Consider the following 13941-nt stretch of genomic DNA (forward strand, 5'->3'; position numbering starts at 1 on the left):
TGAAGCGCTGCCTCTCTCCGTGCACAAGCAGGCTGCTCACAGATTACTGAACATCGCTAAGTGTGCAACGCACCAAGAGGATTTTCAGATCCAATAAGCCCATGGCAAATTTAACAAAAGCCACAGAGAAGAAGTAGCAAATGGACATTAAAACCATTTTGCTTGTGACCACGCAGACTCACCTACAGAGACGGGGGACTTTGTCGTTCAACTTGCATTTATCTGAGAAATGTCATGTTGTTAAATGTGTGAATTCTAAACATACAAAGTAAATTCACAGATATTAGAGCTTCAGCTATTAGATCAAGACTCTCCTTTCCACTTTATTGAATGGGAAAGCCTGTTAAATTCTCATTAGAGCCTCCTCTTCTGCAGACAGTATTAGCAGCGATAATATGGAAATTTAACAGGATCAACCACCATATCTGTCTAAGTGAAGTTAATATGACGGGAGAGTAAAAACATCTGTGAAACAACACAATATGAACGTGGATAATTGGATCTAAATCCTTGTAATCACTTGATCTACTTAAGTACATGCCATCTACTCCAGGGTAGACGATAATGTCACACCGGCATACGGGAGTCATGTGCTTCATGGTGACTTCATTACTCAACTTATTATAAAGGATTTGTTTTACTCACGTTAGTGGCCCGGCCACATGAGTGATTAAACGCATGTTTATCTGCTTTACTCAAGGAAAGTTGGATTTCTATCACATTCAAGAACTGGATGGTTTCTACAAAATGAAATGGTTTGTATCGATCAGATGCCACAAGGGAGAATGGCTGCAGAGAATACAGCGGGTGTCCAAACAAAGCCAGTATGTTAAAGAGATGATTGTCATCCAATCCTCCATCATGTGCCGAAGCCAAAACTGGCCTGAAAGAGGCTCCAAAACTGACTTCTCAACATTTTTCTGAAGAGCAGAGGAAACAACACAGCACAAAAGAGCCAAGATGATATACCGGTGATGCTGCCATGAAAGATGGCTTCCTCGTTGCTAAACCTCAAAGTCAAGCTGTCAGGGTGAGTTTGTAAAAATATACATCACGCAACAGCTATATAAGAAGTCTTTTAGGACATTTGACTGCATTTTGCACCAAAGTATTTCATTTAAAGTATGATTTATGTCAAGGTTGTAGTTATTTCTGTTCGGATTTGTGTGGTTTTATGGAAATATAGATGTTTTCATTGCATATACTCTGCGCCACAACAACGAAAAACTTTACTTTTAAATTTAAGGGTTAATATGGCACTATTTTTACCACTCTGCCCCACTTAAAATTAAATTGGGCTGCATGTGGACCCTGAACCACAGTGTGTTTGACACGCCTGTGTTCATGTGCAAAGCACTGAACCCCACGGGATTGAACCGGCAACCTTCAGGCTGCTTTAACAACTGAACCACAGTCGGTGAACACAATGCTACCGGTCCATGTAAATACAATGCGTTTTGTCATGGCGTTTGATAGACGCGACTTTATTAAAAGTTGAACCTGTCGCACGGTGATGAAATGCAGGCTGTGATCCGTGCTCCGTTCCACGTATTTCCACTAACAGTGTTCGATTGAGCTCATATCAAACTCCAAACGGTGAATCCGAACAATGCGCGCTTGTGGCCACACCAGAATTTTAATTGCGCTCTGCTCCTGGCTGCCAAGGTGTCCTTCCTGTCACTGTGTTGTTCCTCTTTGACCCCATTTACAGACTCTCTCTCTCTCTCTCTCTCTCTCTCTCTCTCCCTCCGCCGGCCCTGTCCTTGCCTGGTTCAGACCATTTCCCCCCACCAGCAAGCAATCAGTAGTCTGTAAACACAGTCCCAGCAAAGCTTTTCATTAACTATAGACAACACAGAGCTCAGCTGCAGTTTACACAATGACCTCAAAAGCTCAGCGCAACTCAATCGCATATATTGCTGATAGAGCCACGCTTGGATATCTGCAGGCGGGTTTTTATCCAGCCAGTAATCAAAAAAAAAAACTTGAGCTGATCACGTAAGACAACACAGGCTAAGATGTTTTCTCAATCCGCATGAAAGCAGCAACAACATTAAAATTTCATCGTCTTGGCTTCACGTGGGGGAGACGTTGACGCAGTGCTGCACTCGGGATGAGCTCATTTATTTTTTGAGTCAAGCCTTGGCCGCGGTACAAAGTGGTCGTGACGGTCCGGTTCCCCAGAGCGCACAATGAGTCTGTGCACACACGTAATCCGGGGACAAAAAAAAAAAAAAAAAAAGCAACTAACATAGTGGACATACATGAACAGTACATGCCTTATGCACAAGAAAGACACTGAGGAGTCTTCATTGTTCGTCTCCACTGCTACTGCTGGTCGTAGCTGATGCACGAGGCTGGGAGTGAACCGTCTGTTTCATGAACCTTGAGAGAGCCTTGAAAACTATTAAGTCCCGATGCTTTCTCGGCCCACCACGTCTGCTGTCAGGAAGCTCTAATCACACTGCAAGTCATATATAGGTGGCAGCTGAATCCAGATATTTAAAGTTAGGGGGCGTTTCTGTATCTAATTTGCATGTGTGGATTTTATTGAATGAATGGTTGGAGCATGTAATTGCTATTTTTGTTCATTTGCAATAGAGAGGAAACACAGAAGGCCTGAACCTATCAGCATATTGACATATTTAGGTTAATGGCGCAACTGAGAAGTGACAGCCTGAACAAAAACTGTCAACGATCGTCCCGGCAGCGTTTCTGCCAACGATCCATTACCCGCGTCTAATAGCTACAAGATTGATCCCCTTCCAGTTAGATGAGAGGATCACACTCCGGGGGAGATTCTCACCGCTTGTGGTGTTTTGTATCCGACGCTACTACATGTAGTGTGACGCGCCGTCGTAATTTCACGAACCAAACGAGATCTAAACCCTCAATGTGTGCTTTTTTGGGGGGGGTTAACCAAAAGGGGACACACAGAACGATCGTCTGCAGCTGTTCAAATATTGTGACATGTGATCTCCGGCTGGCACAAAAGAGCGCTTGTGGCGAACAACCGAGACACAAAAGCCGGCAGAGAAGGGGGGCGGCTCATCGAGCGAGGCCCCCCGTCGTAACTCACCACTCAAAACGCATCCCGACGCACATTCTGCTGCACCTTGCTGCTGTCCGGTGAGAAATACCTCCACGGAGGTTCACACACATACATACACACACACACACAACAGCTTGTTTTAACAAAACAAACATCAGGAAATCAGAGGGGAAGCACTATCTACATAAACCATTGAATAAGCGCGACGCTAAAACAGCAACGAAACAAAAAACAGAACCCTTATCAAAAGGGAGGCAGGGTAATTGAATTTCTTATCTCCGAGATGAACAGGACTTCTTTTGTCCCGCTGTTCGCCGCGCCGTCTCGCTCCCCGGCGAGCCGTTGAGAGCCGTCCATTCATACCACGGGCGAACGCCCCGTGTTCCCCGCACCTTGCGGCGTCGAATACCACGCCGACGAGCGGGAAGACTCCGGGCCTGTCAAAGGTCTCCTCACATGTGTTTTCAGTTGGACACGAGGTTTTTTTTTTCCCCCGTCGGCGCTTTTCCAGACGACGCTGATTAAATCAAACCGAACGATGGAAACGTTCGGCCTTAAGAGAGGTCGACATGTGGCGAGTATCATTTAGCAATTAGGAACCTTTTAGATTTATCGGCGGCGGAATCTACTAACTGCACGGCGGTGATGATGTCAACTCACTAGAGGAGCGTTTTCAAGTGGAAACGCCCATATTTTTTGCTGTGTTTTGGGCGTCCGTTGCTTGGAATCGGTGAAAATGCAATTTTTTGAAAATGCCCCATCTCTATGGAAACGATGGGGGTGCAACTTTTCTGAAGCGCTGCTACTGCACATATGTCCGTTATAAAATTACATTGTTATAAAGCTTCTGCCATTTCTGTGTAAATTAACGTTATTTTAAAAAACGTTTGCCATGAAATGCATAATTTTTGCCTTTTATGAAACAAAAATGCAAAAATGATGCATTTTCACTTGAAATGTTGGCATTTCAAGTGGCTTAAATCTTGCGAGGAAAAAAAAAAACCGCTCTGCATGTTCATGTACCGTTATGGGAAACTTGTTTTTCTCTCATGAAGAACAAATTATGATTTTCAACAGTCTGCGTTTCAAGGATGAGCCGCGTCAGCACTTTTGTAGCCTTCGATATCTGGAGTGCCAGGAAGCGCATGGATCTTTCTCAAAACAATTCAGAATTTAAGAAGCCGTCCTCCCCGACTTTATTGATTGTTAGACAAACTCCTGCACAATCACACAAAGGTTCTAATGTGACATGAAAGAATAGCGTATTATAATTCTTTTAAACTTTTTAATTACTCTCAGTCGGATTCCTGTGTATTGTCTCGCCTGATGATTTACTAAAAACGTTTTAGTTTTTTAGCTATCAAGGGTCAAGCGATTTCTAATTGCAGTCAAATTCAACAGAATAAATATATGATTATTTGAAAAAGAAGGAGAAACTGAATCAATTTAGGGTAAATCAATGAGGAAAAATTATTTTTAGAGCTCTAGACATTAAAGATCTGTTAACATTTGTTGCTGAATTAAAATCAAAACTACTAGTAACTTTAAGGAAAACAAATCAAAAGGGTATTTGGCAGTACAAGAGCAAGAAAAAAAAAAAAGAGAGAGAAAAAGGTCACGTCAGAGTTCAGCTATCCCCGATGAGCCCAAAGCTGAGGAATGATCTCACCGACGAGGTTTTGTTTGGGGTTTGTCACGTCCACTTTGCCTCTGAGCCTGATGAAGCTCTGCAGACTCGGTGCCTCCTGAAGCATGAAGGTAGGAAATAATCGCAGATTAAAAAAAGGTGGCTTCTCGTACATTCGTTACCACGAAATGCTGAATTTCAGGTCTGACTTCTCTTTTTGGATTGGCGACACGGGGTCAAGATGAATCCTGACCTTTAACCTACCTCTTGAAAAATATGGGACAAACTGATGCAGAGAAAAAAAAAAAAAAGATATAAAAATGTTTCCAAACCCTGTTAAATGGACAATACGCCATATCGCCCTGAGGATTATTATTTTTATTATTTCTTTTTTATTTTGATCAATCAACTTTCATCAGCTCTTTGTCATCCTCCTCTCCCCTCCGCTCCTTCTAATCTCATTCCACTGCAGAGCTTGTCATTAACCCAGGAAGGCAAAGTCTTTTATTATCACCAGCAGAAAAAGAATGTTTCCGCTGAGTAATTTCAGCCTTTGAGATTGTGTAGAAACGCAAATTACACAACAGCGAGAAGTCACCCCCCCACCCCATCCAGATGAAGTTATTATCTCTCGCTGCTGCACTGTATGCAGGGGGGGGGGGGGGGCATAATTGCAGTGTATTTGTCATGTATACAAGCAGGATCTCACCCGGAGGACCGACGCTCATTCTGGCTGGAGGCGGCGTCTTATAATTGTCTCATCCAGTGAGGGTGTGGAGCAGCAAGCCGAGTCAATCCAAACCCCGCAGTCGGCTTTTTTTTCTGTGGCGTCATTTAAAGGGTCGCTGGGGCGACGGTGCACCGTCAGCAGTGTCGGAAGGGGTTATTAACTCGTTACTGCTTTTGCCAGCGATTACCGTTTTTTTTTTAAATTAGTGGATTTATATAACGAGTATCCGCTGATGTGTCGTTTTGTCTCAAGCAACAGTGAGATTTCTCTGAGGAGATTACATGTTCTGGAATGGGGTCAAAACTTTATTAATCCTTTTTTTCAGGAAATTGCTTTTTCCTGTTTATGCGTTTTTGGCTAATTGGCGGCTTCACAATTGTCGTCTGGTAGTGTGTTTCTTTGACGGACAAGCAGTCCGTCAAGGTTTTTTTTCCCGCAAGACGCTCCAATCAATTCAGAATTTGTCAAAATTTCAAAGAAAACATTGATTTCCTTTACTTTTTAAAAATGTCTTGAGACGAACAGACACAACACAACACCAAGAACTGAGATATTGGTGATGCTGCCATGAAAGATAGCAAACTAGCGTTAGTCTCAAAGTCATGCTGTCAGGGTGAGTTTGTGAAAACACCCATAATGCAACAGCAAATATGGGTGTTTTAAGGAGTTGTTTGTTTGTTTTTTATATATATATATATATATATATATATATTTCACTGCATTTTGCACCAGAAGTTATGATTAAAATTGGCTATACGTTGAGATTGAAGTCATTTTCAATTGTAATTGTTTGGTATTGCAAACATATAAAGATTTTCATTGCACAACAATAAAAAGAAAAGGTTATTATGGTACTATTCTTGCGGTCAGGCCCACTCGAGGTGAAACTGGACATGTGATGCATTAGCAGCATTACAGAAACGCCAGCCAACCTTCATAGTAGAAGCATGAAAAGTCACTTTCAAGATAATAGTGAATAAATAAGATTATCAGCCCTGATAGAGTAAAGTAACTAAATTCACCGTCGCTGAGATGAGCTCAGCAGATCAATAATGCGTTCAAGGAAAATAATTTAAGAACTTGCCGATATTCTATTGAAATATTGAGACAACAGTGTTAAGTTAATCTTAGTTTTCTTTGAAACGTAAGCAACCAATAATGAAATAATACATATTTAGACTGGATTTGTTTTTTTTGTGCAGTTTGCTGATCAAAAAGAGGCATAATTGTAGATTTTGCTCATATTAATTCATTGAAAAATACACACTGTGCAGCACTATCAGTTATAGATGTCATTTTTCAACAATTTTAATACATTATTGGCAAGTTATAATAGTTTTGACTTAATAATAATATGTAATTTTATGTTTATAATACTGAATTGATCTTTTTTTCCTGATATTGCCGAGTTTGGATGCAGAATTGGTGAAATATGGCAAATTTTGCCCACTTTGTTTTTAACAGATATTTATCATCTGTAAATGGGTAAGGGAGTTTATGTTAATATCTTCAAATCTCATCATCAGTTTTTAATGATTTCTAATGAGAGAAAGTCATTGATAAAATCCACATTAACGCACATATGCATATACATATATTTTACATTAGATATATAATTTTTAAAGGATATCAGAGTTTCTTTTTCACAAACTGTATGCTATCTATATCTGTCTGAGAAGACAATTAAAAACAGTGCAAGGTAAATTTTCCTGCAATTAATTGCATTGTCTCTGAATGGGAAAGTAACTCAATTCTTTTCCTCCTATATACGGAGAACTCGCGTATATTTACAACCAAACTGAAAGCTTTAAAAGCAGCTATGTGCTGTAGCCTGGAATGAACTCACTGTCCTGTTGGCTGAGGGGGAAAAAAAAACTGCCCAGGGCAAGAGAAAGAGAGAGAGAAAACAGAGGCCAGCCACACCCAGACTACCCAACCACACTGACTGAACTCATCCGTGGAAAAGAAGATTCCCACAATCCATGTGGCAAGTTGGCCCGGGTTCAACCGCTTCACAGACATAAGCAATAAAAAAAAGAAAGAAAGAAAGAAAAAAAAACAACATTATTCTCCTCCTGTGGGTTCACGTGTTTAGATGTGCAGAGTTCTGCAGTGTTGGACAGACGGGATTTCTTCAATCTGAGACTCTTCATCGCTGCAGTAGGACTGCAGGAGTGTTTGTTTAGCGCTGCTGCGGTGAAGAAGCCCAGTCTGAGGCTACAGATTAGCACGGGAAATCCAAAAGAATTTAGATATGTCAACATGTGAAGGCAAAATTATAATTATTTAAAAAAAAAAATGAAAATAACATAATTCATGGCAATTTTCTGAATCATAGTGGATATTTGTGGGAGTTGCAGCCCAAAAATAAGATGGAAACACTAAATTATGAGAAGAAAATCACTTATCTGTCCATGGAACAAGTTCATTTTAAATCTAGATTTCAAGTTCATACTGTAAAAATCATGGACCAAAAATAAGCAAACAACTTTTAAAACAAGCCTAATTATCTATCATATGTTAAAAAAAAAATCAAAAATTAAATCACAAAATGCCAAATAATTAATTTGTTTCTTAAGCATTTTGAATTGCAATTCTAAATACTTGCAGAGGGTTTGACTTTGAAGTTTGCATGTTCTCCCTGAGCATGTGTGGATTCACATTAAGTACTCTGGTTTGAAAAAAACCCCAACAAAAACATGCATTTGAAGATAAATGGTGACTCCTCCCGGGTGAACCGCCTGCAACCTAAACTGGATTAATCCATAGAGAGCGCCAGATTAATGCGAGTTCTTCGATTAGAATTAATTTCCCCGCAGAGAGCTTCAACGTATGGCGAGACTGACGTGACGACTGTCCGACAGTTGATGCCGGTGGGATCCGGAGGAGGAACCGGGTGGACGGACAGCTGCAGAGAAGACTGAAGTCCTGTTTGGACTCCAAACCTGATCTCTGAGCAAAAGGGGGGGGGGTCATGAATCACGCGTCCAAATATGTGCCGAGTCTATTTATGAACGTTTGACCTCGTGTCTGACCTCACGTCGACGCCCCCTCAGCCTGTGTCACCTTAGAATCGCACAACAATCATGTCTGAAAAATTTTGAATTATGAAAACTAACAAACCAGCACAATACCGTCAGGATGAGTGTGTAAAAATACCCATAATGCAGCAGCTACAGGAGAAGTTTGGGATTTAAAAATTTTTTTTAAGGGACATTTCACTGCATTTTTCATGCAGGCTTCATTAAAATTGACTTTATGTTGAGATTGCTTTCATTTTCTGGATTCATGAAAATAAAGACATTTTCGTCCCCTATGTTCTTGCGCCACGACAAAGAAAAACTTTTAAAATTCAAAAAAGGTCATCGTGACACTATTTTACTGGTCCGACCCTCTCGAGATGGGCTGTGTGGCTCCTGAAGTGTGACACATTGGTTTTTTTTATACCCATTTATTCAGATTTAATCTGAATAAAAGCCATTCACACGCAGGAAAAACACGCAAACGTGTGCCACTGCCACATCACCCGGAACGAATCAGAATGGAAACCGGTCGGCGCGTGAACACACCAGCGGAGCTTTTTATAACTCAACGCCGAGTCCCTATTTTATTCAGTGGCAAGACGTTATTTTGGAAACTAAAAACGAGGTCAGTTCCTTCAAGTGAGACGAGTCTCCGTCTTACGTCTTTTAAACTCAAGAAGGCAAGAAGGTCTTGTTATCGAGTTTGTTATAGTCGAGTCTCAAAACCAAAACCTAACAGGACAATAGGACAGTTTCCACAGGTTTTGGACTGTCTTCTTCTTTTATTATATATATATATGTATAAGTATAACTGCGACCTTGGCTCCAGTCCACTTGCAAAAGGAGGAATACTGAATACTTTAATCTGTGATCCACCAAAGAGCATTGGGACCAGACAAAAACACCGCCGAGTCCATCTGCTGACCGAAACAAAGCTATTAGAGAAATAATAGCTTAATAGGATTATCAGAACCAACACAGTTCACAACCAAAACACTCATTTCTGAGGCTTTTCCAGGCCTGGATGTAAAAGATAGAACGGTTTCGTGGCTTGTAAGTCACTTCTGTTGGTCACTAATTAGCTTTTTATAAGTGGAAAAAAGAGAAAAGCTTGCTACTTCTGTTGTAGATTAAAAACACTTGAAGAGCTGCTGCCACCTTTTTTCTCAGTATTACTTGAAGAACAGGTGTTGCGGTGAGATCTGCCTCACTTCAGGAACCTCACCCCCCCCCCCCCCCCCCCCCCATCTGACCCACCTCGACTATGAATAAAACAAACTGCTGAAAATTTTCCTTTTGTTTAAGCGTAAATCCTTCAACATTTTTAACCCGTGAATCCAAGAGCGATGTGAAACTAATAGCAGGTCGTTTCAGTGAACAAAAGACGTTCTCTTTCCAAGGTCATCCCAGGTCGTGAGTCATATACACACACTGTAAAGTAAATAAAAGTAATGCACAGAGAATCCAGTAACTGTATTCAAGTACCGTATTTCCTGGACTATAAGTCGCTCCTGACTATAAGTACACATCTTCCCTGACACTGCGTGAGCGTGACACAAATGCTCCAAATGATCTCTATCCCCAAGGGAGGCCTTTTTATTTTAAATTACTATTATTTTTATTCCACTTTTGTTTTGTCTTAATCTGCACTCTTGTTTTGCACGGCTTGCTCGTCCGGCAGCAGGAGCTGAAAACATCCAGAGGCCGACGTCTGCGGGACAGCAGCGCAGAGAGAGAGAGAGAGAGAGAGAGAGAGAGAGAGAGAGAGAGATCCAGTGTCTGCCAGCGGGGATTTAAAACGCCGCCAAGAGGATCAGCTGTGGTGCGCTGGCCAGCTTTTTTGTTAAAGGTAAACAAGATGCCTCGGCCACAGAGGGCCACACACACTGTGCCCTCGCTTTTTGAAGTGGGTCGGTGAAAAATCGTCTCGGTTCTCCCGATTAGTTAGCATCTTAATAGGTCCCCCCCCACCCCCCACTCTACCCTACCCCCACACCCTCCAAACCCACCTCGGTGAAGCAAAAACAAAAGTGTTTGGGGCAGGACAAGACGCCCGGCGGCAGCTGACGGGCCGGATCGGTGTGTGAAGTCAGAGCAGAGGGCAGCTGCCCAGCAAACGGGCCACTCTCTTATGAATGACAGCTATTCACCCCCCCCCCCTCCTCCTCCTCCTCCTCCTCCTCCTCCTCCCCTTTTGAACATCACATGAGCGCTGCCTCCTACTCGGCACACAATATCGCTGTGTCTTCCGATGCGGCCGAGGCTGGCGGGGAGGCCGAGGGCGAGGGAGGGACAGACAACCTGCGCCGTGACCTTGACGACCCCCCGCATCAGCAGGAGTTTACCTGAGCTGACACGGGGAGGGGGGGGTTCTGGACCCAATGGACCATAGTCTTCCTCTAACCTTCACTTCTCTTTTCCCCACAGCTGCTGTTGTGAAAACAAGACGCATGCCTCTCTCTCTCTCTCCCTCTCTCTCTCTCTCTCTCTGTACTTAAATGTTACGCTTCTCCTCGAGGACCTCGGTCTCCACCGTCCCGCCAGCGTTTCCTGACGCCGGCGTCAGACGGAGGAATGAGAAAATGAGCCAATTACAGGGCGAAGATAACCTGGCGGAGTGGGAGCCGGACGGAGGGATGGAGGGATGGAGGAAGGGAGGGAGGGAGGTGTTTAGGAAACAGACATCACTCTGACATGAGGGTAAGGAAAAACAAAAGAAAAATGGAGGATTTACTAAGAAACTGTTGACTGTTGTGGGAAGGGGTCACACGCACACGCACGCACACACACACACACACACACGTATACACACGCCCAAAGTGAAAACAGTGACATCCCTCGGCAGTGGCGGCGGTGCCAGCTGGCCCGGCGCTGGATGCTGCAGGAGCTGCTGCAGTGTCTCTGTCAGCCAACCGACCCTGCTGCCATCGATTCAGACTGAAGGCAGCAGCACTGATGCAACGCAGACCAATTGCATAATAGAAGAAGAAACCACGCTGGTAATCAAAAGGGGGGTGGGGTAGGGTGTGGTGGTGGTGGTGGTGGGGGGGGGGGGGGGGGGGGGGGGGGTTAATGCCACAGCTGCAGCCGGTGGCACTCTTGTCAACAAACCACAGGAATGTCACTTTCTGACACCTCAGGGAGCAGCATGTGCTTCAGTGGATGGAGCGTCCAGGCTACACACACACACACGTGCCTTGGTTACAAAAACAAACAGAACAGTTGAGAAACATTCCTGAGATGTGACTCTTATCGCAGGACACTCACACACAAACAAAGTGGAGCTGAGACTCACAAAGCGGGTGAAGGATCAGCGGAGGGGGGAAGAAATCCTCTTCTGTCATCCGTCAAAAGGATTCCTTCCTCAACTCGTCCAGGCTGAACAGATCTGCAGTGCTGAAACTCTGTCAGTGTGCTAATGCCTGGACCTGCCTCCTCCTCTTCCTCCTCTTCCTCCTCCTCCTCCTCCTCCTCTTCCTCCTCCTCCTCCTCCCTCCCTCACAGTTTCCTCCAAGGTCAGTGGGTATTGCTGCCCCGTGTGACTCCTCCTCCGGTGGACAATGCCCTCCTACAGGCTGGACACCCTGCCAGTAATTACCATCATGATCCAGATTAACTCCTGGATGTGCTCTTGTGTTGTGCAGCGCCGGGCCGGGGCCAGACTCGGGCCTGCTGACCTGAGACGGGACAACACACAGACAGGATTAGAAGAGGCCGGGGGGGGGCGGCTTTAGACCCCACAAGGAGGGCAAGAGAGACTTTATTGTCAGTTTTTCACTGTTAATTTTACGTGCCAACATATTACCGTCATGAACAATGATCTCGCTTCGACCTATTTCGCTCTTGCACTTAAAATCTTACTTTTTTTCTGTTTTCTACATGGCAACCAGTTCTACTGAACGAGACAAGTTGAATTAACCTCATTAAAATGCACCTTGAATGAATGAAACGAAACGGCACATGTGAAATCGGATATAATTGCAAATGGAAGCTGGAGTATAATTTTTCTTTGGCTCAGATTATGTAGAAAAGTCTCAGAATTGAATTTTTTTTTTAATAAAATCTGAAATCAGCACTTTAAAACTTGCAGGATATTAAAATATATTCCAGCTCATTAAAAAATATTAAACATTCACAACACTGCACTTTTAAATGAATAGCTGTAAGTGTGTGTGCGTGTGTGTGTGTGTGTGTGTGTGTTTGGATACTTGCTGACTGGTGCTCGTCCACCCCCTGCGGAGGCACTCGAGGAGATTTGCGCAGCGTTTAGCTGCATCACTCAGTGGCTTTAGATCCTGTGATGGGATTAGAGGGGAGAAATGTCCGGTGGGATGTGATGGAAGCAGGAAATACTCTAAACTCACATCATAAAGCAGTAGTCACTTCTCTTATAAACACTTGTTTTGCATTTGTTTTGACATGTTATTTCTAATTTAAAATGAAACATGTTGCTTAGACACAAAGCCTTAATGATTGAAAAAATAAATAAAGTGGTTGTTTTAAACAATTATTGCAAATGTTACCTAAAAACACATTGAAAAGGTTGAGTCGAGCCGCTTCATGTTTATTTTCTTATAATGTGCTGCCACCCTGTGGATATTCTTGGTCACTACAATGCATGAAAACCTGGCACTGTGATGAAATGTAATGTTTCAGAGCATGTCATGTCTCTGTCAGTCAGATAACATCAGATCAGAACTCATATGTGAATGACAGATGTGTTACACTCGGTTTGATCCAGAGGTCAACAGCAGTATTTGGACTCTGACGGCCCAGAAAATTACAGTGTAAATTTTTTTTTAAACTCTAGATCTTTGGACCTGACCTTTAAGTTTAGGTTCTGGGGTCACATATAACCAAGAGTGGAACAAAACGGTAAAATAGTGCCATAATAACCTGAACAAATAATCTTGTAAAGTTGTTCTCTGTTGTGGCGTGTGATGGAAATGTCGTTATTTTCACAAAACCAAATAGCTACTATGGAAAATGACTCTAATCTCAACATAAAACCAATTATAGTGAAATCTTCTAGTGCAAAATACAGTGAAATGTTAAAAAAAACTGGGTGCTTTTACAAACTCACCCTGACAGCTTGGCTTTGAGGGTAATGCTTGCTTGCTATTTTTCAGGGCACTCTGGCATCTGCGACTTTTAAGAAATGATTTTTCTTTTTTTTAATCTATGTTTAAACAAAAAATAAAACATTCTTGCTGGTTTGGCCGGGTTGGAGCCGGTTGAGTTCGGATTTGCCCTGCAATGATGTGTGTTTTTGCGTTATTCAAATAAAACAAATGATACACGTCAAAATGATCGTTTCATTTGTATTTTAAGAATTTTAAAACAGCATGAGCAAAAAAAAAAGAAGTAAAAAAAAAAAAAAAAGAAATCAAATAAAAGAAAAACAAATATGCAGTAAGAATCAAATGCAAAGTTGGGCCAGCCAAAAGATCATTTAATACAAAGTAAACCAAATAGGAATAAAAAGAAAAACAGGAAAATGAGGAACATA

At 42.6% G+C, this 13941-nt stretch overlaps 1 protein-coding gene across 1 annotated transcript in view; it reads right to left on the bottom strand.

Annotated features, from left to right (window-relative positions):
* Positions 1-11792, bottom strand: part of mical3a (microtubule associated monooxygenase, calponin and LIM domain containing 3a) — an 86054-nt gene extending 74262 nt beyond the window's left edge. The window contains exon 1 of the mRNA XM_080504617.1: positions 11728-11792. The gene's annotated coding sequence lies outside the window, so the exon portion shown is untranslated. The remainder of the gene's footprint in view (positions 1-11727) is intronic.
* Between the last annotated feature and the right edge of the window lie 2149 nt (positions 11793-13941).

Source organism: Blennius ocellaris (assembly GCF_963422515.1).
Source record: "Blennius ocellaris genome assembly, chromosome: 11".
NCBI lineage: Eukaryota > Metazoa > Chordata > Actinopteri > Blenniiformes > Blenniidae > Blennius > Blennius ocellaris.